Genomic DNA, 17250 nt, shown 5'->3' with positions numbered 1-17250 from the left:
CAGCAAGGGAGTCAAAGGATATGAGGAAAAGGCGGGAAAGTAGAGTTGAGGTAAAAATCAGATCAGCCATGATCTCATTAAATGGCTGAGCAGTTTCGAGGGCCCGAATGGCCTGCTCCTGCTCCTATCTCTTATGGTCTTAAGGTCTTATGATGAGGTCAAGTCGGTTGTTCCCACGTATTGATTCACTCACCACCTGCCGCCGGCCCAGTCTTGCAGCTGTTTTCTTCAGGACTCGGTCAGCTCCGTTAGTAGTGGTGCTACTGAGCCACTCTTGGTGATGGACGTTGAAGTCCCCCACCTAGAGTCCATTCTGTGCCCTTGCTACCATCAGTCCTTCCTCCAATTGGTGATCAACATGGAGGAGGACTGATTCATCAGCTGAGGGAGAGCAGTAGGTGGTAATTACAGGAGGTTGTCTTGCCCATATTTGACCTGATGACATGAGACTTCTTGGGATCCCGAGTCAATGTTAACCACTTCCAGGGCTATTCTCCCCTGACAGTATACAGCTGTACTGCCAGCCCTGGTGTGTCTGACCTGCCGGTGGGACAGGACATAACTGTGAATCAATTATTACAGTTTCAGTGTCAAGCACTCACTGAGTGAATCAATGATCTCAGTGCTGGGTCACCCACCCACTGTGTGAATTAATGATCACGGTTCTGGGTCACCCACTCATTGTGTGAATCAATGATAACTGTGCTGGGTTACTCACCCACTGTGTGAATCAATGATCACAGTGCTGGGTCACTCATCCACTGTGTGAATCAATGATCACAGTGCTGGGTCACCCACCCACTGTGTGAATCAATGATCACAGTGCTGGGTCACCCACCCACTGTGTGAATCAGTGATCACAGTGCTGGGTCACCCATCCACTGTGTGAATCAATGATCACAGTTCTGCGTCACTCACCCACTGTGTGAATCAATGATCACAGTGCTGGGTCACTCACTCACTGTGTGAATCAATGATCACAGTGCTGGGTCACTCACCCACTGTGTGAATCAATGATCACAGTGCTGGGTCACACACCCACTGTGTGAATCAATGATCACAGTGCTCGGTCACCTATCCACTGTGTGAATCAATGATCACAGTGCTGGGTCACTCACCCACTGTGTGAATCAATGATTACAGTGCTGAGTCACCCACCCACTGTGTGAAGCAATAATCACAGTACTGGTTCACCCACCCACTGTGTGAATCAATGATCACAGTGCTGGGTCACCCACCCACTGTGTGAATCAATGATCACAGTGCTGGATCACCCACCCACTGTGTGAATCAATGATCACAGTGCTGGGTTACTCACCCACTGTGTGAGTCAATGATCACAGTGCTGGGTCACCCATCCACTGTGTGAATCAATGATCACAGTGCTGGGTCACTCACCCACTGTGTGAATCAATGATCACAGTGCTGGGTCACCCACCCACTGTGTGAATCAATGATCACAGTGCTGGGTCACCCATCCACTGTGTGAATCAATGATCACAGTGCTGGGTCACCCACCCACTGTGGGAATCAATGATCACAGTGCTGGATCACTCACCCACTGTGCGAATCAATGATCACAGTGCTGGGTCACCCACCCACTGTGTGAATTAATGATAACTGTGCTGGGTCACCCATCCACTGTGTGAATCAATGATCACAGTGCTGGGTCACCCACCCACTGTGTAAATCATCGGGTCTTGACAGGGTAGATGCTGAGAGATTGTATCTCCTGGCTGGACAGTTTAGATAGGGGGCATGGTTTCAGGATAATGGGTCGGCCATTTAAGACTGAAATGAGGAAGAATTTCTTCACTCAGAGGGTGGTGAATCTTTGGAATTCTCTACCCCAGAGGGCTGTGGATGCTCAGTCGTTGTGTATGTTCAAGGCTAAGGTGGATAGACATTTGGATTTTTTTATTCGTTCATGGGATGTGGGCGTCGCTGGCAATGTCAGCATTTATTGCCCATCCCTAATTGCCCTTGAGAAGGTGGTGGTGAGCCGGATCCTTGAACCGCTGCAGTCCGTGTGGTGAAGGATCTCCCACAGTGCTGTTCGGAAGGGAGTTCCAGGATTTTGACCCAGCGACAAAGAAGGAACGGCGATATATTTTCAATTCGGGATGGTGTGTGACTTGGAGGGGAACTTGCAGGTGGTGTTGTTCCCATGTACCTGCTGCTCTTGTCCTTCTGGATGGAATCAAGGGATCTGGGGATCGAGCAGGAAAGTGGAGTTGAGGTTGAAGATCAGCCATGATCTGATTGAAGAGCGGAGCCGTCTCAAGGGGCTGTATGGCCGACTCCTGCTCCTATTTCTTACATTCTTATGTTCTGATGATCAGGACAGTTGCTGGAGGCTGGTATCTACATTATGCAAATTAGTGCCTACTGAGTCATGGCTGCACGACAGAAACGCTTTTTTTTCACAGAATTATAAGTTTACAAAGGGTGAAGCGAAGATTAATTGCGTTTTTATTCGATTCCCTGCCGGGTGCAATGAATGGTCGAAGAATTGGTCCGCGCTCAGCCTGTGTTAAAGGGGGCTCGCTGAGGGTGGAGAGCGGTGTTGCGGCATCCTTTCAGTAAGACTATACTTTTAGGGATCATTTCTATAGTTTTTGAACTTGAGAACTGTGTTCTGAAATGTTTGGTCTCACTAACCAGCGAGGAGGAGATGTAGCTTTTCCTTCTGAGCGTGAAGCAGGCTGCAAGTGTTGTTTTATACCAGCGCTTGTGGCCATTGATGACCGTTCCCTTCTCTCAGTGTGCGAGAAGTGGAAGAAGGAAATGCATTCTGAGTGGTTCGTGTTTCTACAGCTCAAAAGTAGGAATATTTATCTGTCAATTATTTTATATTTACAGGTGCTTCCCTCCAGTAAGAGTGTCAGTCTTTGCCACCTCAGCCGAGCTCGTACTGCTATCTGTTGCTTTCCCCTCCTTTTATCGGTTTTTAACTCATCAGTAAGAGTTTGCACTGAACTGATTAGGTACGGTCGCTGAAATAACGTAGTTAATGGAGCACAAAATCTCGGCTTGCAGTGCTGAGGGACTTGCAGTGCTGATTAAATCGATTCCCGCCTGCCATCTCAGGTGGATGTAAAAGATCGCATGACACTATTTCGAAGAACTTGGGGGGAGTTCTCCCAGGAGTCCTGGTCAATATTTACCCCTCAATCAACATCACTGAAACAGATTATCTGCCCAATACACCATTACGGTTTGTGGGACCTTGCTGTGGGCAAATTGGCTGCGGCGGTTCCTGCATTATAACAGAGGATACACTTCAAACATGCTTGGGGATGTCCTTCGGTCATGAAAGGCGCTGTATAAATGCCAGTTCTTTCTTTTGTAGCAGGAGGATTGGTGAATGGGACTTCGTGTGATTTAGGATACGGGCAGCAGAGTTTTGATATGCTGAAGATTATGGAGTGTGCATGATGGGAGGGCGGCCAGGAGAGCCTTGGAATTGTCGAGTTTGGCGGTAACAAAATCATGGGTGAGAGTTTCAGTCGCAGATGGGCTGAGGTGGATACGGGCGATATTATGGAGGTGGAAGTCGGCAGTCTTGGTGATGGAGAGAATCTGGGGTCGGAAGCTTAATTCAGGGTCAAAAAGGACACCGAGGCTGCGAACAGTCTGGTTTAGTCTAAGACATTGGTCAGGGAGGGGGAGGGAATTTATAGCAGGGTCCGAAAATAGTGGCTTTGGTCTTCCCAATATTTAATTGGAGGAAATTTCTGCTCATCCACTGATATATATCAGACAAGCAGTGCGATGAATCAGAGGCAATGGAGGTGTGGAGAGAGGTGGTGGTCAGGTAGAGCTGAGTGTCGGCAGTGTACATGTGAAATAAAACGAGTTTTTGGATGATGTAGCCAAGGGGCAGAATGCAGATGAGAAATAGGAGGGGGGCAAGGATAGATCCTTGGGGGAGTGGGAAGAGAAGCCATTGCACGTGATTCTCTGGCTATGACTGGATAGACACGAAATAAACCAGGTGAGGCCAGTCCCATCCAGCTGGACAATGGAGGAGAGGAGAGGTGACTACACTTCAAAAAGTACTTCTTTGGCTGTAAAGAGCTTTGGGACGCCCTGAGTTAGTGAAAGGTGCGATATCAACTGCTTACCTGACAGGGGAGATCCCATTATGAGGAAGGCGCCATATCAAGTAGAGTCAGCTAGTACCAGTTTAAGCTTTGCTGATGTAGAGGTGGATCCTCATGCTGGCCGGAGACAAGTCGAACACCTTTCTCCAGTAAAGTGAAAACTAATTTGCAGCGGACGTGTTGACAAGGGCTCCCCGAGCACCTGAGCCCGAGGTGTGAAATACCGTCAGGCTGACTGCGAGGGCGGGTGAAGGAACTTCGCCATGGCAACGAAATATTTTCCTGAAGAAGGTTCTTCTCGAAACCTGCGGTTTCAAGACTGCAGACATCGTCTTCCTGCATGGTGGGAGGGCGGCCAGGCGAGTATTGGAGTTGTCGAGTCTGGAGGTAACAAAAGCATGGATGAGGGTTTCCCGAGGAGCAGATACGTGGAAGTGACCTTTAAGGATGTCGCAAAATGGCAAAAGTTGCCCCAGGCCTTCAAGGAGAAGCGGAAGGGAAGGCCACTGTCATTTCTCACTGATGAGCCGCTCTTCACACTCCCACTGGAGAAGGAACAGACGCTGACCCTCCATCAACGGAGGACAGGCCTCCTTCCTCATCCCAAGAACGGTCGATAAGTTCCAGGGAACGACACCAATGCAGAATCTGGACCCAGGATTGGAAATGGACGGTAACGTAGAACCTGGACTGATGCAATTGGGAGACGTTAATTGTTGTCCTTTGTATTTTTAAAACGGCTTTCAAAATTGCATCCATAAACGTGCGTAGTCTTAAACAGACTTCGCGATGTGCTGTGACCCTGAACTACCTGTCCAGGGTCAAGAGGGACCTGCTGTTCCTGCAGGAGTGCGGGATCCCGCACCTCAGCAACTACCGGCAGTGGTCACGCATGTGGACCCAGTAGCAATCGAACTGGTCGGGAATCAACGATAGTCGTTCCTCGGGCCTGGGGATTCTGCTTCAATTCACCATTCCAGAGGTTAAAGAGTTGGTGGGTGGCCGCCTGCTCGTAGCAGACGTTCTGTACATTAATGCCCCGCTCCGACTGCGGCCAACATAAAAGTGGATCGAAACGTCTTATGCAGGCCTGTAAAAAGTAAACGGGTCGTAAGAGGAGGGCCCATGAGGGACCATAAAAGAGATTTACTAATGGAGGCAGAGGGGATGGCCGAGGTACGAAATGAGTACTTCATATCTGACTTTACCAAGGAAGAAGCTTCTGCCAGAGTCTCAGTAAAGGAAGATGAGATACTGGATGGGCTAAACATTGATAAAGAAGAGATACTAGAAAGGCTAGCTGTACTTAAAGTAGATAAGTCACTCGGTCAGGATGTGATGCATCCTCGGTTGCTGACAGAAGTAAGGGTGGAAATTGTGGAGGTACTGGCCATAATCTTCCAAACATCCGTAGATATGGGACTAGAGGACTGGAGAAATGGAAATATTACACCCTTGTTCAAAAAGGGTGTGAGGATAAACCCAGCAACTATAGTCCAGTCAGTTTAACGTCGGTGGTGGAGAAACTTATAGAAACAATAATCCTGGACAGAATTAACAGTCACTTGAAAGAGTGTGGATTGATTAGGGAAAGCCAGCACGGATTTGTTAAAGGCAAATCGTGTTCAATTAACCTGATAGAGTTTTTTGATGAGGTAACAGAGAGGGTAGATGAGGGCAATGCATTTGATATGGTGTATATGGATCTTCAAAAGGCGTTTGATAAAGTACCGCATGGTGGGCTTGTCATCAAGATTGGGCCCATGGAATAAAGGGGGCAGTAGCAAAATGGATACAGAATTGGCTGAGTGACAGGGAACAGAGAGTAGTGGTGAATGGTTGTTTTTCGGACTGGAGGGAGGTGTACATTGATGTTCTCCAGGGGTCGGTGCTGGGACCACTGCTTTTCTTGATATATAATAATGACTTCGACTTGGGTGTACAGGGAACAATTTCAAAATTTGCAGACGAAAAAAAATTGTAAGTGTAGCGAACAGTGAGGTGGATAGTGATAGACTTCAAGAAGATATAGGCAGGCTGGTGAAATGCCAATCACCTTAAATCTATGCAGATGAAATTGAACGAAGAAAAATGCGAATTGATACATTTCGGTAGGAAAAACGAGGAGAGGCAATTTAAATTAGAGGGCACAATTCTAAAAGGTTACAGGAGCAGAGAGATCTGAGGGTCTATGTGCGCAAATAATTGAATGTGACAGGGCAAGTTGTGAAAGCGGTTAAAAAAGCAGACGGGATCCTGGACTTTATAAATTGAGGCATAGAGTACAAAAGCAAGGAAGTCATGATGAAAGTTTATAAAACACTGGTTAGGGCACAACTGGAGTTTTGTGTTCAGTTCTGGGCACCGCACTTTAGGAAAGATGTGAAGGCCTTAGAGAGGGTGCAGAAGAGATTTATGAGAATGATTCCAGGGATGAGGGACTTTAGTTAAGTGGATAGACTGGAGAAGCTGGGATTGTTCTCCTTGGAACAGAGAAGTTCAAGAGGAGATTTGATAGAGGTATTCAAAAATGTCTGCACAGCCAGTGGTTAGGATCTGAAATGCTCTGCCCGAGGGGGTGGTGGAGGCAGATTCAATCATGGCCTTCAAAAGGGAACTGGATAAGTACTTGAAAGGAAAAATGTGCAGGGCTACGGGGATAGGGCGGGGGATGGGACTAGCTGGATTGCTCTTACATAAAGTGCACGTGGACTCGATGGGCCGAATAGCCTCCTTCCATGCTGTAACCTTTCTCTAATTCTAATATGTACGCCACGAAGCTCAGGAGCGAACGGCTGGAGGTCTTCCAGCATCTCCGGATGCCGCTGGCGTCCTACTGGTCGGTCTTTCTCGCCGGAGACTTCAACTGCATCCTCGATGACGCTGGACGATCCAGCAGGGCCGGGGAAATACTGGACACCACGTCCAAACTCCTGATGGAAGCGGTGAAAGATGCAAAACTCTGCGATGTGTTCCGCAACCCTGACACCTGGTCCAGGCCGGGTGGGACCATCTGTTCCAGGATAGACTTCCTGTATGTGTCCCCAACGCTCAAGGTCAGATCCAGCGACTTCCAACCGGTATTCCTCTCTGACCACTGCCTCCTACTGGCCGACTGTCAATCACAGGAGGACCAGAGGGCGGGCAGGGGGAGATGGAAGTTGAACTTGACACTGTTGACCCCGAAGAACATTGAGGATGGAAAGAGGAATTATACAGGTTGGAGGACCATGAAACCCTTATTCGACTCCACGGTGCACTCGTGGGAAGCGATCAAGGGCAATATCAAGAGGTTCTTCATCCTCAAAGGTGTTCAGAAGGCGAGAGAGGCAGACAGAGGGAAGTGTCACAACTCCAGAAAAGCATAGAGGATCTACTCCAGCTGCAGTCGATGCGGGGCGATGTCGAGGGGGTGGAGTGGGGGGGATCTCAGAGAGGTGAAGGGCCGGCAAGCCTCGCTCTTCACCTCCGAGGCCTCAAAGATCACCTTCCGGCCCAGAGTCTGCACCGTGGAGCAGGGCGAGAAGTGCTCGCGCTTCTTCTTCCAGAAGCTGCACAGAGAGACCTCTGGTGATCAGCAGCCTGAAGGAGGAAGAGGGCTCGGTGACGTCTTCACAGACCGACATACTGAGGATCAGCAAGTCCTTTTATGCCGGGCTTTGTGACTCAAAGTCCACAGACAGCACGGCCTACTAGTCCTTCCTGTTCTCTATCACTGAGGTCTTAGAGGACATCGAGCAGGAAAGCATGGATCGGCCACTGACATTGGACGAGCTGACAAATGCCGTCTGGTCCTTCGAGAAGAGTAGAAGTCCCAGGAGCGATGACTTACTGGTTGACTTGCACTCGGCTCTGAAGGACTGGTTAGGCCCAGACCTGCTGGAAGTTTACGGGGGTTTGCTTCTGGCAGGCAGCATGTCAGAGTCCATGAGGAAAGGCATCATCTCCCTCATCGACAAGCAGAAGGGGGAGAGGGGGGAAATCAGAAATTGGTGACCCATTTCCTTGCTAAATGTCGACTACAAGATTCTGTCCGAGGTCATCGCCAATAGGCTCAAGTCTGCTCTGGAGCTGGTGATCCATCCGGATCAGAACTGTACCGTACCCGACAGGAAGATCTCCGATAGCCTTGTGCTGCTCATGGATCAGCCTGGACCAGGAGAAGGCCTTTGACAGAATATCCCAAACGTACATGATGGGCGTGCTCTCCAAAATGTGTTTTGGGGATGGAATCCGCGATTAGATCTGGCTGCACTACACAGACATCCGTAGCACAGTCCTAACCAACGCGTAAGTGTCGGAGAGCCCTCCAATCAGATCTGGAGTCAGGCAGGTCTGTCCTCTCTCCGCGGCCTTGATCGTATGTGGCATCGAGCAGTTTGCTGCGTTGATCAGGTAGGATGCAGATATCAGGGGGCGACTACCCGAGGCAGCGGATGGTCTCAGGTTATGGCCTCCCAACAAATGGACGACGTCACCGACGTTTGCTCCGATCAGCAGTAGGTTCACTGTCCTCAGCCCTACCGTGAGCTTCCCTCTGAGGCTGCGGCGGGGAGGAGATCGTCGTCCATCTCCTGGCGGGCTGCTCTTTGGTGCAGAAGGTATGGAGACAGATGCATTTGCATCTGTCCCGGTTCATCCCCAACGCCTCAGTAACACAGGATGCTGTGCTCTACCGGCAGTTCTCCAGGACCCACACCAAGACAGATATCAACTGCTGCTGGAAGACCATCAACTCGGTGAAGGAGTCCCTTTGGTCCGCCCCAAACCTGCTGGTCTTCCAGCTGATGGAGCTGTCCATGATCGAGTGTTGCCAACTGACATACTCCAAGGTCCAGGAGTACGTGCTGAGGGATATAATGAAGCGAGGTGCGGCCTATGCAAAGGGTCTATGGGGAAAGACCACCGTGTAAGGCTATTTCACATTGTATTGCACAGAATGTACTAGAAGAATAAAATCTTGGGGCACAAATACACAAATCACTAAAAGTAGCGACACAGGTTAAAAAAGGCAAATCACGCACTGGGCTTCAAATCTAGAGGGATAGAATTTACAACTAATGAAGTTATGTAAAACTTGTGTGGAGCCTAGGTTAGGCCACACTTGTGGTTTTGCGCACAGTTCACGTCTCCATATTAAAAACATATATAAAGGCATTGGAGAGAGTGCAAAAAGGATTCGCAATGTTGATTCCAGAACTGAGAGGGTATTCTTATCAGGAAAGGGTGAAGAGGCTGGATCTCTTTTCTGCAGAAAAGAGAAAGGTGAGGGGTGACCTGATAGAGATCTTTAAGATAATGATAGGGTTTGATAGGGTAGACGTAGAGAAAATGTTTCCACTTGTGAGGGAGTCCAAGATTGGAGGTCATAAATATAAGATAGTCACTAATGCATCCAATAGGGAATTCAGGAGAAACTTCTTTACCCAAAGAGTGGTAAGACTGTGGAATGCGCTGCCATAAGGAGTAGTTGAGGGAATTAACACAGAGGCATTTAAGGGGCAGCTCGATAAGCACAAGATTGAGAAAGGAATAAGGTGCCCTGATAGTGTTAGATGAAGTGGGAGGGAGGGGGCTCGTATGCAGCTAAAAAGCTGGCATAAACCAGTTGGGCCGAATGGCCTGTTTCCGTGCTGGAGTTTCGATGTCAGTCAATGTACTATTTTGAGGGTGGTGGAAGAGCAAAGGGACCTGGTGGCGCATATTCACAAATCTTTGAAGGTAGCAGGGCAAGTTGATAAGGCGGTTAAGCAAGTGTAAGGGATAGATGAGTTTGTAAATAGGGGCATTGAATACACAAATAGGGAAGTGATGTTAAACCTTTACAAAAGACTGGTTAGGCCTCAGCCGGTCTATTGTGTGCAACACTGGTCATCACACGTTAAGAAGGATGTCAAGGCCTTGGAGAGGGTTCAGTGGAGATTTACCAGGGTGATACCAGGGATGAGGGACTTCAGTTATGTGGAGGGATTGGAGAAGCTGGGATTGTTCGTCTCAGATCAGAGAAGGTTAAGGGGAGGTGTTGACAATAATGACGTGTTTTTATAGAGCAAATATGGGAAATTGTTTACTTTGGCAACTGGATTGAAAACCAGAAGTCATAGGTTTAAAATAATTTGCAAAGCAACTAGAGGGGATGTGAGGAGAATAGTTTTCACACACAGTGTTGTTAAGCATTGCTTGAAAGGATGGGGTCCCTTTTAGAGGCTGCCTTCGTGTCAGAGACTCCAAATTCATACTTTAACTGGGAAACTGCAGGAACAGAGTGAAACCAGTCTGCTTGTGTCCCTGGATTCAATGTACAAAGTAAAGAAATCTGTAAAATGTATAAATGAATCTCCAGGAGTGAACATGGTCAATACAATTAAATCAAAACTTTAAATGGACCCGCTCATTGTTGGACATGTCCTTTCTGAGCACAGCTTTGAACTTTATTCCTGCGAGAGGTCTCATTAAGACAAGTTCTGAACTTTGAGAAGTTTGTAATATATCCACGTCATCATTTGCATGGAGGCAAAGCTGCTGAAGAAATGTGTTTGTTCAAATGACTGTAACTAATAGCAATGATCAGGGGTATAACCGTGTCAGTGGAGATTTACCCCCTGTATAAATCAGGGATCGCTGTAATGAATCCACACAGACTGCCTGCCGGAGCCGCGGTTTCCAGGCCAACAGAAGTCATTGCTTCTCACAGAAATGGGATATTCAGTAATGTATCAGATAGAATGTATTTATTATCCTGTTTTTGCAGCCGTTGGGATTCCAGGTAAGCCATCATCTCAGCTGTTCGTGGTGTAAATCGATATTAACTCTGCTGCTGTACTTGGCACTATTTTTCTCCCATCGTGATCGTGCATTGCGCAGTGGACTGTTCTGTTCTATCAGTTGATCGACTGTCCTAAGTCTCTTGTCTTTTTGTCTTGCAGCTGTTGCATTGTATGCGTTATGATCTTGTATATCTAACCTTGTCATTGTTACTGAAATATTCTCTGTGCTGAATGTTTTTGAATCAGGTGTCTGGGCTAAGAGCTGGTATCAGACCACCAGGAGCTGTTAACAGTTTCATGTTGTGGAACGAACCTCTCCTGGAAATTTTTTTCATAAATGTGTTTTCAGTGATTGGTCATGAGACAGCTCACGGTCTCGGTGTTCCAAGGAGGCAGTGCAATGTCCTCCCTCCCAGATAACATGGTTCAGTTTAACGGATTTCAATGTAATTATTGGTTATCAATGTTATGAAAGATTATTTCATTGTGTGTGTATCTGACGCCGCTTCAGATGTCTGGTTACTGAACTGAGTTTAATGCTGATTCTTTCACATCTCATTCTCTGATTAACTGTGGATGAATTCACTGTAAAATGCAATATTTCGAGGTCATGTTGTATCAGTTTGCACTTTATCTGTTGTAATCACGAGCCCTCTATGTATCTGTAGATGAAAAGTAGCAGCGGTGATGTTGGTGTTTTGTTAATTGAAAAATGCCACCATCTAACGCTGTACTTTGTAATTACAGGGGAAGGAATTTCAATCATTGTGAGGTATGTCTGGAAGAGGGATTCAATTCTGTTTATTCCATGCATTGTAGATGAAGTGAACAGTGTAGGTGAACAGGTGGAGCATTGGATGATCTGTGGACATATTAAACAGTTCACAGATGCTTCACCATTTAACAATCTGACATTAAGAATAGGATCGTTGGAAAGCGGGGCTGGTGAAAGAGAAAGCAGGTGCAGGATGTTAGGATTTACTCGGATGTGAAAAGGCGCATTGAGAAAGATAGTGGAGACAGTGCAGAGACATAGAGAGGAGCGATAGAGAAAGTAACTGAGAAGGAAAACGAGAGGTAGGGGGGAGAAGAAACGAGAGAAAGAGAGAGACAGAGAGAAAGATACACACACAGGGACCGAGAGAGGGGAGAGAGAGAGCAGCAGCGGTGTGAATAATTCATCGGAATGAACTGCTGAAACTTCCAGTACAATTATGAAGAGGAAATGTGACTTGAAGATGTTATTAGGATGTTGTCAGATTTTGAGAGTTTTATTGTACTCTCGCCGTGTGTGTTTATCGATAGCAGGTCCTCAGTCTGTTCATGTGAATGTTCCATTTACTTGTTTACTGATTGAATACATAAACATAATTGAAATGTAATTAAAGAACAAAATCAGTGATTTCTTTATCGCAATGAATTATTGGGATATTGTATTCTAGAAGCTGTGTGTCAGCTTCATTGAAGAAAGGACGAGGCTAATTCAATGATTGTATTTTAATGTCATTTTAATTGATTATGCAAATTAAATTTATTGAACACATTATGTAACCAACGAGCAGTTCATTGACACCAAAAACCAAAGCAATTAAAGGTTGAATTTATTGAATGGATCATGTTACTGGGACCTATAGATTAGATTTCCTCTAACACTCCGCTCCAGTCTCTCCCTGTGAATCCCAGCCTCTCCTCCCACTGCATTGAATCCTATTTCTCCTCATCCGTTGCCTCAGTTTATTAGTTTTCCCAAACGATCTGCTACTGACTCCCCTCCAGCTCCAACATGTCCTTTTCCTTGTCTTCCTCCCAATCTCACTCACTCGTTCGGCCTGCAGCTGCTTCTTCCAATCCAATCCGAAGCTCAAACTCACCGCCACGGATCTTGGTCTTTCCCGTTTTGTGCCGGTCCGTGTCGGCTCTCTTCACCCAGAGCAACAAACCAGCAGCACCTCCCCCTGTCCTCTCACCTTCCCGGCTCTTCGCTCAATTTCTCGTCCATTTGGAGCCCAAATCCGGATTTAACCTGTTGGATTCCCGGTCTTTAAAATGCCTTCTCCCTTCCCCACCGGCACTGCGCCCTCACTCGGCCCTTCCAGTGGATCTGGTGCTCACTTTATTCACTTTCTATATCAATGTCCCAATTCATTAATGATAATTGTGTTTGAAAACATTTCTCTGCCCGAACGCGCTGCCCAGGTCAGTGAATCAGTTTCCACCGTTTGATGCAGCAACAAAGCTGGAAATTTCACCCCAGATCCTGTCAAACTGCTGCTTTCACTCTAGGCCTGATCAGTAATTTATTTGCTTCTGTTTCTCTCTCTTACAGTTAACTTGATGGCGATTGTGATCCTGTCCCGAGGAAAGTGCGGCCTCTCCAAATGTATCACTCGCTACCTGGTGGGAATGGCAGTGGGCGATATCCTGGTCGTTATCACTGCTGTCATAATGTGGCGCATTGCTGAGATTTATTTCCCAGTTTCATTCTTGACCATTAGCCCCGTGTGCCGTCTAATTCTTATCCTGATTTCAACAACTACAACAGCCTCTATCTGGTTCACAGTGGTTTTCACCTTTGATCGATTTGTGGCCATTTGTTGTCAGAAGCTGAAAACAAAATATTGCACCGAGAAAACGGCGGCTGCTGTTATCGGGGCGGTGAGTGCGCTGAGCTGTTTACTAAACATTCCCTGGTACTTTGTATTTGACCCGGAATATATAATGGACAATGTACCCCGGGGTTGTGTCTTGAAACTGACCTTTTTCACTTCACCCGAATGGGCAGCGTTTGACTTGTTTAGTCTTGTGTTAATGCCTTGTCTCCCATTCATTCTGATTTTGCTGTTCAATGTTCTCACCGCCAGGCACATTGTAGCGGCCAATAGAGTCCGCCGGGAACTCCGGGGCCGCAGCAATGGAGAGAATCACAAGGATTCAGAGATGGAGAACCGAAGGAAATCCATTATTTTACTCTTTAGTATATCAGGCAGTTTTATATTGTTATGGAGCACATTCGTTTTTTATTTTACTTCTCTGCGTGTAACAAACGCCCAGTACGATAAGGAGAGTGACATTGAGTCAGCCGGATTCATGCTTCAACTTCTCAGTTCCTGCACCAACACGTGTATTTATGCTGTGACCCAGACTAAATTCAGAGAGGAGCTGAAGAACGCGGTGAAATACCCACTCAATCTAATTGTTACATTAGTTAAATCATAGAACCATCTGAAGACCTTTCATCCGAAATTAAATAAAAAGTCAATTAGTGTAGATTTTCATGTTTGTCGGTGGCGTAATCAGGAGTGGATCAGGAGCTCATTTTTCAACGCACCTGATTTTCTATCCATTGACATCAATGAGTTCACTAAAGTAACTGATATCAATCCAATACTTGAAATACATTTGGAAATACCAGACAGGAATTATATTTTACCCGATAAATGCGGTGTTGTGAAATGATACAAGATGTGATTCTAACATGAAATGGTTTGCTGTTATTAGTTTGGAAATAATATGATTTCAATATTAAATGTTTAATCCTGAAATGTATAAAATCAAATCCTCCTTTTCGGTTGATGATTATTTCCCATCACACTCACTGCCCGATGGACTGAGGGTGAGTTGTCAGGGTCAGACAGCGTCCTGTTCATTGGGACATTTGTTTTGACCAGAACAGAATAATAATGGACCAACACCCGGACCGTTACTAACCGGTAAAATATTAATGTATTTTCAAACTCCAGTGGGGAGTTCCGGAGATTGTTTCCTCTCTGAGCTGTTGTACAGCAATATTTAATAACTGAAGCGAGATTAATGGGACATGAGGCTGGACCTGGTTACACAGATTTTAAGGGAAACCTCCTCATACATTTCCGAGACGATCAGGAGCCGGGAGATTTCGCACGGCCGCAGCAGGCCAAGGGAAAGCTCTCCTGCTTCTCCTTGCTCAACAAATTATAAGTTAAAAAGAAACTTCTCCGTGTTCTGGATCACTCAATGCCCATCGAAAGGGCGGCTCCTCCACCCATTTGTAACCAACATTAAATGGTGTCCCACGTACGTCATAATACTCTGATTTACATATTACACGTGGCCTGACCAGAAAATTTCCCTCCACATGTTTTGAACCGATGCAGTTTGAATCAATGGACCAGCTTGTGGGCTTCGAAGATTGATACTCGGGCGTAGGTCCGGCCGCTCCTCTCAGGACCCTACCCACGATGATGGAGGCAGGAAAGCCACCGAAAAATGGACTGTAAGTGAACTGATACCATTTACTAGCCTCTACCACCCCATTTCCGCCAGGCGGGGATACTTAAAATCGGCCACACCTTTCCTGACCTACGCTCTAGTATCAATCTTCGAAGCCCACTAGCTGGTCCATTGTCTCAAACGCCACCGGTTCACAACATGTAGAGGGAAATTTTCACCATCGCTGGGGGCTGATCTGGTAGAGCGGATCACCCGCCCCTCATATAACCGCCCAAATTTTAATTTCTTCTCCGTCCAAGCAGTGAAGGTGAAATTACCCCCACGTCTCTGACCCCAAGGTTCGACAGGTCATGAAAGACATTCAGACAGTGTTTGCCAATCACTGACATGAATGCGGTCGAATGGATCCGTGTATTCAGGTAAAAGGTGATAACCCCCCTCCACAGAGACAGGACCCCTATACAATGGAGTCGAAGAGGGTTTCACCCCCAACAGTTCAATAACACATTACGCTGTGCTCGATGGACTGTTCCCCGGGACACACACTGAGACAGATATCAACTGCTGATGGAAGACCATCAACTCGGTGAAGGGGGCCCTTTGGTCCGCCCGAAACCAGCTGGTCTTCCATCTGAAGGATCTGTCCAAGACTGAGTGTTGCGGACTGGCACACTCCAAGGTCCAGGAGTACGTGCTGTGGGACGCACTGAAGCAAAGTGCGACCTATGCAAAGGCTCTATGGGGAATGGCCACTGTGTAAGGCCATTTCACTTTGCATTGTACACCATGTATTAGAAGATATGTCCCCTGTTTTGAATTGTAATAATGGAATCGGAGTGTGTACGATCTGCATTGTATTGTTTTGAATTGGTACTGTTGTATTTACATTGAACTGTGTGTGTCCATAAATGTAATGAAATAAAGAATATTTAGAAATCAAAAAAATGTTAAAATCTCACCGTGTCTGTTATTATTGGACACTAAACAGTGGAAACAGAGCTGGACAGTAAAGATGTGGGGAGTTATGCAAAGAGCATTTGTTGCAGGCATTAGGTGAGAAATAGGAGTAATTTCTTAATGGTGAGAAACTAGGGACTGTAGGGGTTTGGATGTCCAGGTACACCAATCAATATCAAGGGGTATGGGGAGAGAGCGGGAATATGGTATTGAAATAAAGGATCAGCCATGATCATATTGAATGGCGGAGCAGGCTCGAAGGGCCGAATGGCCGACTCCTGCTCCTATTTTCTATGTTTCCATGTTTCTATAATAAAGGTTAGTGCGCATGTATAAAATAAAGATCCCAATTTCAAGACTGTCACAGCCTTATGTGAGTTTGGACATTTCTGTTTTAAATGCAGATTATTGCATTTGCGGTTTATTCCCTTTATTGTACATTTCTGTCCTAATTTCATTCTTGCAGATGTTGCATTTTAAACAAAATATCCAAACCCTGTGCGCTGTGAATGCTGACTCCAGGCTCTTTGATTGACAGCTCTCACCTCCAACCCAGACCCCCGCCTCCGCCTGGGCTGACTCCTCCCATCACGTGACACGCGAAAGCGACATGTAGGGTCCGTCGTGCCCTCACCCGAGGGACGCCGCGCATGCGCCGCGCGGTCCCTGTGCCGCATTCCCATGCAAACAGGCCGGCGCCGGAAGGATGATGATGGCGGCCTCGGGCTGGGCTTGGCGGGCGGGGGCGAGACCGACAGAGGGAGGGCCCGCACCCGGGAATGGTGCAGTGAGGGCGGCCCGAGCTGAAGCTCATCCGATTCCAGGCCTAAGCGACGTTAATGGGACCGCGACCCCGGGACGGAGGGACCGAGACGCCCGGAACGGAGGGCCAGAGACCCCCGGGACGGAGGGACCGCGACCTATGGGACGGAGGGACCCAATCTCCAGCCGATGTAAGAGCAAAAAGCGCGACTTGGAACAGCAAGGCAGGAAATGGGAGGGGGAGGATCTGAGGGAGGGGAGATGGGTAGACGGGGAGGGGAGTGACTGAAGTGGGAGACGGGGAAGGACGGGAGGGTGAAGGTCTGAGGGGGAGAGATGGCGAGACGGGAATGGGAGGGACTGAGGGGGGTAAACATGGGACGGAATAAAGGAGAGCGGGAGGGTCTGATGGCGGGAGGTAGGGAGACAGAGAGGGGAGGGACTGAAGT

General features: G+C 47.3%; 1 non-coding gene across 1 annotated transcript; it reads left to right on the top strand.

Annotated features, from left to right (window-relative positions):
* The first annotated feature begins 2584 nt into the window (after positions 1-2584).
* Positions 2585-2803, top strand: LOC137316380 (small nucleolar RNA U3). The gene has a single exon (XR_010961543.1). It is a non-coding gene; the product is annotated as a small nucleolar RNA U3 (small nucleolar RNA).
* The last annotated feature ends 14447 nt before the right edge of the window (positions 2804-17250 follow it).

Source organism: Heptranchias perlo, unplaced genomic scaffold (assembly GCF_035084215.1).
Source record: "Heptranchias perlo isolate sHepPer1 unplaced genomic scaffold, sHepPer1.hap1 HAP1_SCAFFOLD_59, whole genome shotgun sequence".
NCBI lineage: Eukaryota > Metazoa > Chordata > Chondrichthyes > Hexanchiformes > Hexanchidae > Heptranchias > Heptranchias perlo.
Note: the sequence above shows the minus strand (reverse complement) of the source record. Positions and strands in the feature narration are given on the sequence as shown.